The sequence below is a fragment of the Anas platyrhynchos genome, chromosome 14 (assembly GCF_047663525.1).
Source record: "Anas platyrhynchos isolate ZD024472 breed Pekin duck chromosome 14, IASCAAS_PekinDuck_T2T, whole genome shotgun sequence".
NCBI classification, from domain to species: Eukaryota; Metazoa; Chordata; class Aves; order Anseriformes; family Anatidae; genus Anas; species Anas platyrhynchos.
In genome coordinates, this window is record NC_092600.1 from 930,919 (window position 1) to 945,100 (window position 14,182).

A 14,182-nucleotide genomic window follows, 5' to 3' on the forward strand; every position below is an offset into this window, starting at 1 on the left:
GGCCGGCAGCACACAGCAGGGACAGCACCACGGCAGGTCCCTGCACTGCAGCTGCTGCAAATGCAAACTTCTGAGCTGAAAGACAAACTGGAGAGAGCTCAAATTCAGCCCCTTGGCTGTCCTCTCCTAGCCTGAGGTTTGCTAAAATGTGGAACGTTCTTACCCTATGCACGACAGAGAGATTTGTAAGCTAAATACATGCACGGGTGTATGCGCTGCTTTCCAGCAAGCGTGCTTCCCCAGCAGAGCTCGCAGCCCACAGCCCTGCAAACCTGCAGATATTTCGCAGTGCAATCAAAAGTTTAAAAAACTTCAATTAGCCAAATGCAGACATATGCAAGGAGACAGCACATAATTAGTGAAAAGCAAACTAGATACTTTGGAACTTAAATGATCTAACGCATAATTGGTACATAAGTAAGAATATTTGTTTGTTTATTCTACACAGGGTCACCTACTGCTTCCACCGAACAAAGCTGTCAGTGGTTTTAAAAGGAGTAGGCTTCTGTTTCTTCAGCCAATTATTTTCTCACCAGAGATCAGAGCATCAATAAAAATGAACAAATAAACTGTTTTTTGATCAGCTGAAATATTGGTTATGTGGGATTTTTATCGTCTTCCTTATTGCAGTAAACATAAACAAAGAATCACATATGTACCAACACTGCCAACTCTTGTAATTTCTCTCAGCACTTTATGACAGCTGATGTTTATGCTCATCCACCTGTCTAGAGACAGGGTAGCTGTGGGTTTGGAGGATTCAGGATTTATTTTGAAGAACAAGTGTTGACCCTAGGGTTACAGGAAACACACGTGAGCTTCCATCTTGGGGCTAGGTTCCTAGTAAGGGCTTGTTAATCATGGCAAAGGCAACACAGCTGCTTCACGAGGCACCTGTTTTATAGGCACAGACTGCTGGGGTTCTGGCTTTTTGGAGCAGGTCAGCTAGCAGGAGAAGTGTTGTCCCCGGTGATGGAGGGCTTCTGGATGGAGAGCTTCTGCTTGCTCTTGTAAGTAAATCCTATGGGGCTTCAAATGAAAGCGGCTGTTCTGTGTCCTTTCAAAGATCCATCTGACTTGTTTCTGTATTTCCTATTACCAGTAACCAGTGATGTGCCAGAGGAAGTGCATGGGGTGGTCTTTAATGCTTGATGGCAACTTGCTAAGGAGAAAGCAGGAAGCCAGTGCAGGGTCTGCGTTATCCTGCACTGCAGTAATGGCTCTAAGCACAGGGAAGCCTTTCTTCTCTCCTTTGCAGAAGCTAGCTCTGTATTTCTGCAAGCTTGTGGGATGTAAGTGAGCACAGGCCTTGTTTGGCACTTCTGGGACTGGCACCAGCACAGGCAGTGTGCTGCTGCCCTGGGCCTGAGTCCAAAGCCTCCCAGGGGTGAGCAGCACCACAGCCGCTGCCCTGGGCACCCCCCAGCCTGTCCCTGTGGCTCTCAACCCTTGCCTGCGTAGCTGTGGCTCTGGGTCAGGAGTGCACGAAAAACTCTGAGTGCTCCCAGGGTCTGCAAGGCACACAAAGTAAAGCTTCAGATATTCAGGCTAATGGAAGGACTCACTGAAATGCAGCTACACTCTTGATTTTCCAGTACTAGTGAATGGACACAGCAACCTCTCTGATTCCAAAACTAGTTAAGATTTCTGTGTTTATACTCAGGGCCTTGAGATTAGTAGATGCCAGCAGCTGATGAGCAAGGATTAGTCAGGTGGAAGTGGCTTCCTTTGGGAACATACGGGCTGTGTTCCTGCCCTGCAGAGGGGCGTTGCTGTGTACAAGGCTAGATCCAGGTGGATGTGGTCAGGACACTTCAGTAAGGATGTGAATGCTGTACATCCAAACAGCTCTTGGCAAGCTGCGTCTGTGTGCATTTGTCAAAGCTGATGTGTCCTTCAGAAGTGGCTGTGTCACTACGCCAAGTCAGTGCTGAACGCGATGGAGCGTGTGATGACAGGCAAAAATACGGATGAGCACTGACATACATACGGGCACCTCCTGGTTTGCATTTTCAGCTAGAAGTACGGGAAAATGCTTTAAATTAAAAATGCAATGTCTGGAAAGGTCTGTAGCCCCCAGGCTCCTCTCAGCCCGGGTGGTGATGAACGGGCTTCCGCAGAACCCCAGGGGAAGGGGAGGAGATGGGCGGGAGTGAACTGAGCGGCAGGGTGCAAGCACCTGCCCTTCCAGCAGGCTCCTGCCTCGGTCCCTCAGCTCCCCAGGAGGAAAGGACACAGAAGGGAAGAGCGTTTCTGGAAAGGCTGTTGAAATATCCCTGACTTCAGTCATGCATATTTATGAATTTGGACTTAGGGTATCGCAGCTGGAAAATTGATAACAATGTTCTAGCAATGAGCACTGTTTACACAAACAGAAACACAAATGATCAAATATCCAATAACCTTATGCAAAGCAGTTTTAAAGGGAATATTTTTTCCTAACAAAACATTTTTTAAGGTTTAACTTAATCTGTTCTCTTCAGTTACTTTGTCTCTTGGGAATAAGCACATTAAAACAATGACAATCTGAACAAACAAGAAAAGGCATTATAGTGTCATTATCAATACAAACCAACTTAAAATGCTTCCCATATGTAGAGGAGAGCTACAGCGTGATTGCAAACAAAATCTCTGATCACTTTTTCAAACAATGCTTAATCTGTTCTATAGCCATGGCTCTGCGGAAGCTGCATCTGCAAACAAAAATTACGGTATGTAACTAAAGTCGTCACCACAGCTGAACAAATACATTCTAGTTAATATTTCATTTATTTCTCTGTTTTGGAACATATTCAAAGCCAGGACACAACTTTCAAATGTCTTAATCACTGGTTCTTTTTCTGGGTTCCTCCACACAATGTTTCCCTGTGCCAATTGCTCATGAGCAGCACAGGACAGAAACACAACCCTGGAAGGCCAGAACTCAGGCTGATGAAATCTGGGTGCAGGAAAATCCTTCTCCCCAAGGTGATGGTTTGTTATAAAACAGTGCAGCGGACACCCAGAATATGGTACCTGAATTCTGTTGTAGGATGTCTCCTGCAGGGCTGCATCCTGGTGCAAGACCTGAGCTGATGCCAGGCTTGGGGGAAAGGGGAGACATCCTTCACATCCCACAGCAGTTTGGGTTCTGAAGGCAGTGCTTCAAATGTGATGTGGGGAGCAAAATGTTGATAGTCCAGAGCTCCTTAACCTCCCCGTTCAGAAGCAGCAATGTGAACTTTCAAACATTTCCCTTTCTGGGGGAGAAGGTGGCCGGGTGTGTTACCACACGGTGCCCTTACTCTGGTGCTGCTCTCTCCAGTCCCAGTAACAAGGGGAAAAACACACTGGCTACAGTAAGGAAGCAGCTGTGAGGATGCAGTGATGTCAAGTTGCTTCCATATACAGTCTTGTAATGTTTTTTCATGAAATATTCATAACTTGTCCCATCCCCATTAGTACTTCTGCACCTGCCGGAGCTGTGGAACAGGAGCGGTGCCGTGTGCCCTTGCCTGCTCCGCTGGTGCTGCACAGCCACTCCTCCCCGGTGCTCCCAGAAAACACAAATTAGCTGAAACACCCCTGGCTACCGCGCAGGCTGCTCAGTCAATGTCATCTTAACTGGGATAATTACGGAAAATACTAATTATCAGTAATGGGTGGGAGGTTATGATTTCTTGTGCTCTGGGAGATCCCAAGAGCCCTCTGCACGTCAGCGTGGCTGCCCTGAGGGATGAGCCTGGGCACTCCCCCCTGCAGCGCCCCTGGGAGCAGGACGAAGGGGAAGGGTCCCCACACCCTGGGCAGCGCCGCTGCCTTTTGGGATGGGAATGGCATCTTCTGAACACTGCGGGCCCTAACGAGTGCTTGGGGCTTGTTTGCATGCAAGAGGAATGAGCAATGGCAGCAGGCATGAGGGAGGATGAATGAACCTGATTATACCTACACCTGCAACTGTTGTCTTTGCCCTTATGCCATATGCTTGCCTTGTCTTTTGTGGAAACCTTCTCTGCAGCTGTTATTGCCAGGATGTAAATGTGAAATGCATCAAGGACAGGTAAGAGACCAAGATTTATTTTTGCTGGTCCAGTCACTTGGCCACAGCCAGCCCTCAGAAATGCATTCCCTTGTTAGCAGTAAGCCTGCAGGTGCACAGAGTTAACCCTTGGGGCGTGTTGCTTTCCTCAGCAGAGAGATCTCACCTGTCGACTGCCTGCTCACGAAGAAAACCTGCGGCTGCGTTTAGGCACACTTCAAGTACGATCTGGTTTGTATCAAAGCCACCAGCACAGGTTTGTTTCTGTATGTGGACTCCTGCAGCTTTAGGCCCTGCACCATGCTGGCATGCAGCACTGTGCACAGAGCCCTCGGTGCTCAGCCCGCAGGGGGACGCTTCCCCTGCTCGCAGAGGACCAGGACACATCCTGCACCACATCCTGCAGCAGCAGCCCCCAGGGACGTGCAGGTGCTGCCACCGGCCGCATGCAGCAGCCCAGGAGGCAGCCAACCTCTCGGCACAGCACACGGATGTGTGGGTGAGCCGATCCCATCCAGCCGCTGCTTCGTGCCCTTCTTGCCTGGGCGAAGGGGGCAGTTTCACGAATTTCCTTGAAGGCTGAGATTTTCAGGATCTGAAGAGGTATGGATGTCACGTTCCTCGAGACAAAGCAGATGACTTTTTTATCTTCTGTTTTTATCTTTCTGTTTTTGAATTGCCATGTTTTCGTGCAACAATTTTTCCCAAAGGAGAAGATGTTTAGATCCAGGATTTGGTTTCAAACCCCACGGGGGTTTGAATCTGTCAGTTTGGATTGGGTTTCCACAAACTCATCTCTTTGTAGGATGCAAATCTGTAGCATTGCATCCGTTCAGCTTGTTTCATCTGTAACACTAAGCCCAAAAGAAGAAATAGCTGAACAGTAGGGGGTCCTGTTTGGGAAGGAAATGAACAAAATCCAGTTCTGCTGCCAGCAGATGTGGATGCTATGGGAGCTGTGGCTTCTGCCTGTTTACATCCAGACCATAATTACTCCCTGAGCTTTGTCTGGGCTGGCAGAGGTGCCATGGCCTTGGAAGAAGCCCCCCAGGGGAATCAGCAAGGAGCACAGCAAGCAGGGGCCTGGCCTCTCCCCAGCAGTGGGGATCTCACCGAGGTGTGGGAATCCTGCCCACAGACCCAGCGGGCACTGACCTTTCAGTCCCTTTGCAACAGACTGCAGCTTCTGCCTCCACCTGGGAGAGTCTTCAAAGCAACTGAGTTTTTAATCAAATCTTTACTCATGGAAGCATTTTCATCAGCATCCTTATTTAAATATTCTTTGTCTACTTAAAATAAGGGAGGCCAGCTTTCTATCTGCAGACTCTGCCCTGGAAGAAGGGAATGAATTATTCCTCAGGTAATATAAGTGCATTGACTTGAGAGAATAGAGGATTTGTTCTCCTGAATGCTCACAAATGAATGAAATCAAGCACACCTAGGAATGATTCCTGCCCAGCTATGAAACACATGCCTGTACATGCTGATAGCGGTGGTTTCACCAGAAAGTAACAGCACCTGGGGCCTGCACGTGGTTTAGGTTAAACATCTAAAAATTAAAAAGTTTAATCAAGCTATGGGTGCAGAACCCCTCTAACCTTACAAGGGTTTAAATGCCAATGGCAGGATTGAGAGAAAGTCATCCTATCCCGAAATGCCAGGAATGGCAGAGAGGTAAATTGGACAGAAAAAAAGCATTCAGGTTACAGCATGTCCTGAGAAAATTAACGAGACTAAAGGAATGCACCTTCAGGAAATTGTCAGCGATATCTTTCAGATACTGACCTATCAAGAAAGCACAGCTGTACTTAAGTACACTGGATAAAATTATTATATGAAATAATGAGATGTCTTCCATAACAAGTCTCTCAAATTAGCCAAGCTGCACGGGAGCAGCCACTTCTGTCAGTGGAAAGGAGCCTTACAGGGATAATGCCCTGCAGAAATGCTTGGTCCTTTAGCTGCATCCTTACTGAGCTCATCAAAGCTTTTGCAATTAACCTGAGGTCTTCGTATTTACTCTTCTATCTATCAGTATATCAAATAACATTACATATTATTAAAAATAATGGAAAAAAAAATCTTACAAAATACAGTACTACTCATGCATAAAAATGATATTACAACTGATCTGTACTGGGCCATTAATTCAGAAATACAATTTCCCCCCTTAATTCTACAAGAAGGTACTTATTTTTAAGGAAGATTTGCTTATAATCTAGGGATAAACTTTTTTTTCCCACAGTTATTCTGTGGTGTTGTGCTAAACAACCACCAGGCGCTCACTTGAGGACCAGTTCCCTGCACAGGCTTTGACGATGACCTGACAGCTAAGAGAGAAACCCAAAGAAAGCTATTCATCAAATTCCTCCTTACTGATGTCTGCATGTTAGAAGCGTGGAGACTTTATGTTTTCAATGAAGCATCTCATTTTTTTCAGCAGCCCCCGCCTTCTGCTTTGATGCCCAGCCTACGCTCAGTTGCCATATGACACCACGCTAAGGCAAAGACTGCAAGAGAAAATTCTAATTGGATATGAAAGCTCCCATTACCAATACAGGTGTTACATTTAGTTTAACTGAAGATCAGTAATCACGTTCTCCTATGAGTATGCAAACAGTAAATTTGTAAAAAGCCGCCTTCTCTTTCCAGGCTTGAGCTTAGCCTCTGTAATCCTTCTGTTCCTATATGGAACAAAATGTTCAACTTCCCCACGCTACAAGTGAAAACCCTGAGCTGAGAAAAAATCAGCTCTTCGTAGGAGCATAAATAAACATATTTTCAAGCTCTCTGATGGCATGCTCACTCAAGCTTTTGCTCTGAGATTTTGGCCTTGAGAATATTTAAAGTGCAAAATTCAGCCAAAATCAGCATGTTCCACCGGGTTCTATTTCAGCCTGATTTAATTCTGGTGTAAAAATATGTTCTGATTCAGTTTGATGGAAATTCAGTCTGAAGTTCTTAAAATAAGACTCCTCCAAAATACACAGGGAGAGAGAACTTTTTCTTTCGGTTTGGCTCCCAGGCCCTGGACGAAGATGGGTGCAGGAGCAGAAGCGCCACAGCCCTGTCCCCACATGCGGTCGGAGCTCCAGCCGGGGGCAGCGCCTTCGTGCTGCTCTTCCCTCTGGAGTACTTCTGGGCTGGGAATGCAGTAAAAACTCGGATTCATGCTCCTGTTTGAAATGAAAGATTTGGGGCTGCTGTACTTTTTTTTTTTCCCAACCAACTCCAGACCCCTGTGTCTAAAGCAGGGTTGGAGGGGTTTTCAGACGCAGGCTTAACGCAGGCAGTGTCTCTCCACCGGAGGCCAGGCAGGTGCTGGGTGTGGTCAGAGCTGGGGCAGTCGGGGGGTGCATGAGGCCGATGTGCCTGAGAATGGTTTCACTTAATAAGGGAACAAGGATCCTAAGAAGAGGGGGAATCGAACAGTGATTTTCCAGGCACCCCAAATGCTCTCTGGAGAAATACGCACTCACTGCAGGGGAATCATCTCCCTGGGGGCTCAGCGCTGTGGTGAGCTCAAGGCTCTCCATAGGGGCCCTGAGGAGGCAGCAGGGATGCCGAGGTGCCAGGACACCCAGCCTCTGGAGGCATGGGCCAGTGATCACAACTCCCGCTAGCCAGCCAGACCCAGCGTTTGTTCAACCAAGTCATTTGTACACAAGGTTCTCACAGTGGATTACAAACCAAGGCAGCCAGGGGTTTCTTCACTGCATTTTGGGTAAGGGAATATTTTAGCTGCCTTAGCAGCTAATCAATAAGCTCCTATAAATTGCTAATCACTGTTAGTAGATTCAGAACAAGTACTAAAAAAATTTTAACGCCAGTAGTTTATGAACCAGCTTCCTAAGCTCATCCAGTTCTTACAGCTGCAGAGTGCTCACACCAACGCTCAGCTTACGGACGGAAGGTATTTTACATGACTGGTAGTCGATACAGAGCGGTCAGCGGGATCACACTCTAATCGAACAGTTTATATTTATGGCTATTTCAACAATGCTCATAACCAGCTATTGAAATGTAAAAAGTATTATCACAATTCCAGGCTTCTCACTTTTTAAAAAATATTATTGGAAAACTAATGTAACAAGATAATTTGACAAAATTAAGTAAAACAGCCTACACAGTACTCTGATGTCCAGTACGCTGCTCATCCCTATTTTATTTGTCCAGGTCCTACTAGCAGATATAAAGCCAAAGGCCATTCGCTCCAAAAGAAAAGTCCAAAGTTCTTAAAAAGGCTTTAGTAAGGGCCAATAGCACCAAAATAAAAAAAAACAGCCTCCCACATGACCAGTACAGGGAGATGTTATCTGCTGTACTGAGCTTTGATATCGCATATTGGTCATCATACCTGAATCCTCACCAACTTCAGAGGCATTGCAGGTGTTCAGCACTCCTCAAATCATCAAAATTGTAAGCTCAATTACATTGTCAGGTTTAAAGCTCGACGTCCATTGTTCCTTAAGATTTACCCTAACCTCGTGCACCTGAAGCATTGGGTTAACATCAGGCTGCGTAACAGTGGCAGAAATGTTTTATGTTGTGCCAGTATTAACTTGAGCATGCCTTCTGAAAGTAGCGGGCTGAAATCGCTCACGGAAAATTCATTGGAATGTCCAATTCATTCACCGTTACATTTTGGACACAACTTAAGAAATTCCGTCAAGTCTAATTCCTGTCTATTTTCTTCCTTTATAAAAAAAATGGGTTTGAGTTAGATTCATAAAAGGTTACTGCTACTCTTTTCAAAGATGTAATTTAGATTTTGCTTCTTGTCTCTATATTTACTGTATGTTAGACTTGAACTTGAAAAGCCGAAAAAAAGGAGAAGAAACTGAGAAAATGTTGTGGTTACAAATTTAAACAAATCCAGGATGACTTGAAAAAAAAAACCTGCTGCAAGGAAGTGTTTGCCTGTATATACAATATGTTGCTGATATTCATTGAATGGCAAATATCTGTGTTATGTTTTCTTATTTACACTCCTTGCTCTTTCTGATTTCTTTTTTCCTTCGAACCACCACTACATTTCAGCAGGTTTTAGAAAAGGCCTGAGCCCATCAGATGGAGCAAAGCTCTGGCAGACTGGCTGCTGGGGGCGATTCCTCCCTGCTCCGCAGAGACCAGCCCAGTGAGACTGAAATATTTTCACCTCTAAGCCACAACCCCACGTGCTGAGCTGTCCTCCCTCCAAACCTGGTGGGCACAGGCTTGGTGCCCGTTCCTCATCTGCCCCGACGGCAGCTCAGGGCCATCTCGCAGGGACGTCTCTGTGTGTTACAGTAAGGGGACCAGCCGGTCCATGGAAACATACTGTGGGCTCTCACGCACACCATTCCTGGAAAACATCCAGCTCCAGAGGGGTTGGGCTGCAGTTTAAAATACAGTGATAGTTTTCCTAAATGCCAGCCCTGCAGCAGCGGGCCTCCCAGTGCAGAGCCAGTACTCCCAGCATCTCCCCGTACTGCACTGGGCCTGCACAACCCTTCTGGTGGCTGGAAATGACAGGGGAGTCCCAAAATCAGGCAAAGGCCAGGACTGTGCCTCTTCCAGCAGGGCTCACCCTGCCGCGGGAGCTCACGGCAGCGCAGAGGCCCTCTGAGCACGGGCAGGTTCGTGTTGTCCTGGCAGGAATCCTGCCTGCAGCAGAGGGAGGACGTGCACCATTAAGTTGTACTCTGGAGCGGCACGATAACAGATCTATATATTCATGTTAAACATCTATATTGAGCACTCGGGTCGATGAGGATCCTACCGAAGGGATACGGAACGCCAGCCAGGCCGTGAACACCGGGTAGCGACAAAGGCCAGCACACAACGGCCACCCGAGCTGGTGCCCAAATGTCACTATTCGTACATCTCTACAATGCAGCCTGAGCCCTGTACCCACACAGTACACCATTTTTACCAAGCTTTGCTTCAGTTACCCACTGAGCTGAAGATTTTTAGACTAATCTAACAATCAGATTTGACGTTATTGGTTTCCAATAAATAATAGCATTTTTCATCTGTGGAACAACTCTAATCAAACTGACAGCCTCTGCAGGCTTTTCAGTCTGCCATGACAAAGTGGGAACGCATCACCCATCGCTCAAGTACGAGCAGAAAGCTGGGAGCAAGGTCCTTGTGACTCCGTGAATACGCTAACAGACCTGGCTGACTGCGCTACGCCCCCACCACGTGCAGACGAGCATCCTTGTGAGCCCTCCAAGTTTTGGTCAGCCGGAGGGACTGGGTTCCCAGACAGTGACAATACCTGGAAACAAACATCTCCTGGCTACAGGAAAGGAAGACTGCATTATTCATCGGATTAGATTTTATTTTGTTATCTCTTAGGTCATTTTTGTCTTCGCTGATTTAAAGCCAGACAAAACAAACTACGAGAACATACAGGTCTATCAGTTTTAAGGTACAGGGAAATTGGTGGTTTCTCTTCTACATCTAAGCCTTTGACAGCAGAGCTGTAGGTGTCACTGCACACGAGGGTTCATCTTGTTAGGCAAATTTCTACCACGCAGTTCATTTACGAGTCAGCGATACGCACATCAGCTCAATCTCTTTTAGCTCTGCTCACACATACAGAGGGGCTGGCTGCGGGTGACTGCGTTATTCCCAGGGGATCGTGCTGTATGGATGACACCAGGATCGCCCCAGGGATGCATGTCCAGTGAACGGCCAGCAGAGAGCCCTCGCAGAGGGTATCACAGCATTGTGGAATCATACAATATCCAAGTTGGAAGGGACCCACAAGGCTCATGGAGTCCAACTCCTGGGTCCCCAAAGGATCGCCCAAAAAAATCAGACCATGTGTCTGCTCAGCTTTCCTTCTGTGCAGCCCCAGCCAAGAGGTCTCATCTGTTTAACTCAGAACCTGAAATCTACTTCAGAAATACCTCAGCCTCCTACCAGCAAGTGACAACGACACCCAGCCAGCATCCTCGTGAAAGAGGGAGGCGAGGAGGCCAGCATTTAGCACTGCCACTAGAGCCAGTGGAGACAGCACCCGCCCTTCAGCAGCAAGATCCTTGTTGGCTAACCACTGGCTATTGGAGATGCAGGGCCAGGATTGCCCCATGGTGTCTTTGGAGCATTTGCAGATGCTTGAGCTGCGACCTGCGCACAGATGTGAAGTGTCTGGTGCAAGGCGAGGCTTAAGCGCACCAGGCCGGTTGTTCTCATTGCCTCACACTTGCTCAGACTTTGCAAATGGCCCCAGGAAGGGCAGGGACAGGCAGAGCTATCTCAACCTCCATATTCTGTTCTGCCAGTGAACTTGAAGGAGCTTTTCTCAAGCCCTCTCCACCTGCCTGTTGTGGGGAAACATTTGGGATAAATTGCAGGCTTGACGTCTCTAACAAATTCTCTTGGTGTAGCTGTCAGTACCCCCATCTTTTCCCTAGTTCTTTCCCTCCAGATTGTGTGTGAATTTTCTCACCCTTTCCTCCATCTGTACTTCTATATTTGCTCCGTTTTGCCTAGTGTCTCTCCTCTCCCCCTCCTTTGCTGCTCCAGCTGAGCAGAGGGCACCCGGCGCCTCGTGCTGCGAGCCGTGCCCCTGGCCGGGGAGCCACGCGAGTATAGGCAGGGGCAACCACAATGTGCTGCAGTCAAAACCTCCCCTCTGCAGCAGGGACTGTTCTGAGAGCCTGTTACAATCCCTGCTGCTGAAAAGCAGAGCGAAGGGACGTGCCACGGGGTCCTGGAGGACACAGTGATACCCTGAGGGGCTAAAATGCATCTTCTCCCCATCGCAGCCTGCCCCACAGCCCCGTCACGCTGCTCCCAGCTGCTCTGCAGACACGTACACGCAGTGCCCTGTCGCTGACCTGCTGCCCGAAGCTAAGGCCTCCTCCTCCTCCTCCATCTCCAGCCTGTCATGTTGCACTTCTGGCACCCACAGCGTGCACGTGTAGGACGGTCACCCACAGTCCGGGCAGCTCTGCACGCCTGGATCCAAGCGAAAAGGGCTGGTGTGTAGGTTACGGGACGTGGTGAGGGAGAGTCTGCTTCTGGCACTGCAAAGCCAGGAATGGGGCCAGGCTACAGAAGGCTGATCCAGCCCATATGCTTTAACAGCACCGCCACCGCCACCCCCCCAGCACGCACCAGATGTTCCCCTGTGCGTCTGTGATTCATCCCATTGTAGAGGCTGGAGACAGCTTAAAGTGAAGATCTAAGCAGAGGCCATCACTCTCTCCAAAATCGGAGTGTTTGGGGTGGGGTTTTACTTCAAGATCATTGGCAAAACAGGAGGGAAAACCACTGAAGTGTTCAATTCAGAAATCCAACTGTAGGTAGTATTTTATTTTTTTTTAATTTCATTGGCACAACAGAAACTGGAGGGAAAGAAGATGCATGAGCGGAACCCCCATCCCTCCCTCCCCTCGTGCCCCACCTGTGAGCAGGAACACAGGCTGCAGCTCCTGCCCACCCACCACACAGCAACTGCGTTTCAAAGATCTGCTTAATTATGGGCCTAATGGCTCAGCACAGCCCGTCTCCAAACCCTGCTTCGCCTTGGCCTACTTGAAGCTGGAGCGGAGCCCAGCTGCGCTCCCAGGATTGCACTGTCATCCTGTGTGCGGGCTCTGCAGCCCATCTCACCACCCACTCAGCAAAACAGCTGCAGGTTTGCTGTTCTGGACGCTTTCTGCGTGCCCTGCATTTCGGGAAAAGCTCCTCCACGGAGAACACGAATCTCCCATTAGCCTTAATAGCACCTAAACTTGAACGAGGGGATAAACTATCATACAATATTAATCATGCAATGCTGTTAGCAGCACGCACTGTACCCATGTGAATAGCTGCACGGTTTACACCCCCATCAGCCCATCTGATCTACTTCCAGAAGGATTTGTACGTGAAGAATGCTCTTTATCTTCATGCCAACCACAGCTATTTACCTTCTGAGGAGTATTTGGAGCACGCTGTGTATTGGTGCATCAAAACAGTGTTTCTCCCCCTATTCTTCCTCCTTTGGGAACAGTCATCCCTTCTCAGCCCTCAACCCCCGCAGCCGTGCATTTTGCAGGAGCTACTGAGCTGCTCTGCGCCGACCACCTTTGCATCTGCCTAACCAGTTGGTTTAGACACCGCCCATGTTTAGGACCATTAACCTGACTGCAACAGCTTGATGAATTAATGCTAATATAGACACAGTTGGCAGCTTCTAATTAAATAATTATGGCTAAACAGCTGCAGAGAAGTTGTAATATTCCACTAGAACGCCAGATGTCAATTTTATTGGTCCTCAAAGTTTAAAATGAAAGCCTTTGGGAGGTTTGGGAAGGGGCTCCTTTTGCTCCAGGTGAATTCTGCAGGCACCGTGCTCCTCCCTGCACCCAGCTGCGGCCAGAGCCCACGCACACCGCCAGGAACCTCTGCAGCCCCCAGCAGCTCCAGCACAGCGAGCAGCAACCAGCACGAAGTGAACAGGGAGAGCTGGATTGAGATAAAAGAGTGGTTTGGCATCACAGTCATTGCTTTACCTAGGGAAGGACCCTTGGAAAAATCCATCTCTGAAACTGTACCAGTGTCAAAAATAGACAGAACTGGTATGAACCAAATGCAAAGCGTGTTGACTGGATACGTCTTTCCAAGAACTTTAATTGGATTGGGCATTCTGTGTATTGGTGGGAGATTTTGTGATGCCTGCTATAGATTTCCACTCTCCAAAATTTGTAAGGTACCTCTTATCTCGGTACCCTAACTGTAATGATGTGGGAGCAAAAGGCAACCTTTTAAGGTAAAAATTCAATTAATATGGGAGTCAGTAGATTGTGTTTGTTAATTTGTGTAGAACCTACTTTTATCCTCTCTTCAATTAGCAAAACATTGAGCCTATAAAGAACTTTTCTTCCTGATTCTAAATTTAAATACAATTTATTCTAATCCATTCCTTTAGCTACATGAATTGTTCTCCTCTAACTTGTACAAGACGCTATAATTTTCAAACACGAGAAGCCTAATAATAGAAATCATCTATCCTTGTTAGCATATGAGCCGATCCAAGACCTCTGAACCATTTTGCTAAGAAATCCAGCTAGAAAACTAATTTTACATAAATCTATGCATGTCAAAAATACAGATAGCTCTTCAGGATGCTAACTTAAGCATCATTACATAAGCAGCTTAGGGTTGCCTGTTGAGCCGAGACAC

General features: G+C 47.6%; 1 protein-coding gene and 1 long non-coding RNA gene across 4 annotated transcripts in view; one reads left to right on the forward strand and one right to left on the reverse strand.

Annotated features, from left to right (window-relative positions):
• Nucleotides 1-14,182, reverse strand: part of KCTD16 (potassium channel tetramerization domain containing 16) — a 63,074-nt gene that overhangs the window by 45,437 nt on the left and 3,455 nt on the right. The gene's annotated exons all lie outside the window — the stretch shown is intronic.
• Nucleotides 856-7,099, forward strand: LOC106018007 (uncharacterized). The gene is made up of 2 exons (XR_005269386.2): nucleotides 856-1,010; nucleotides 4,171-7,099. It is a non-coding gene; the product is annotated as an uncharacterized lncRNA (long non-coding RNA).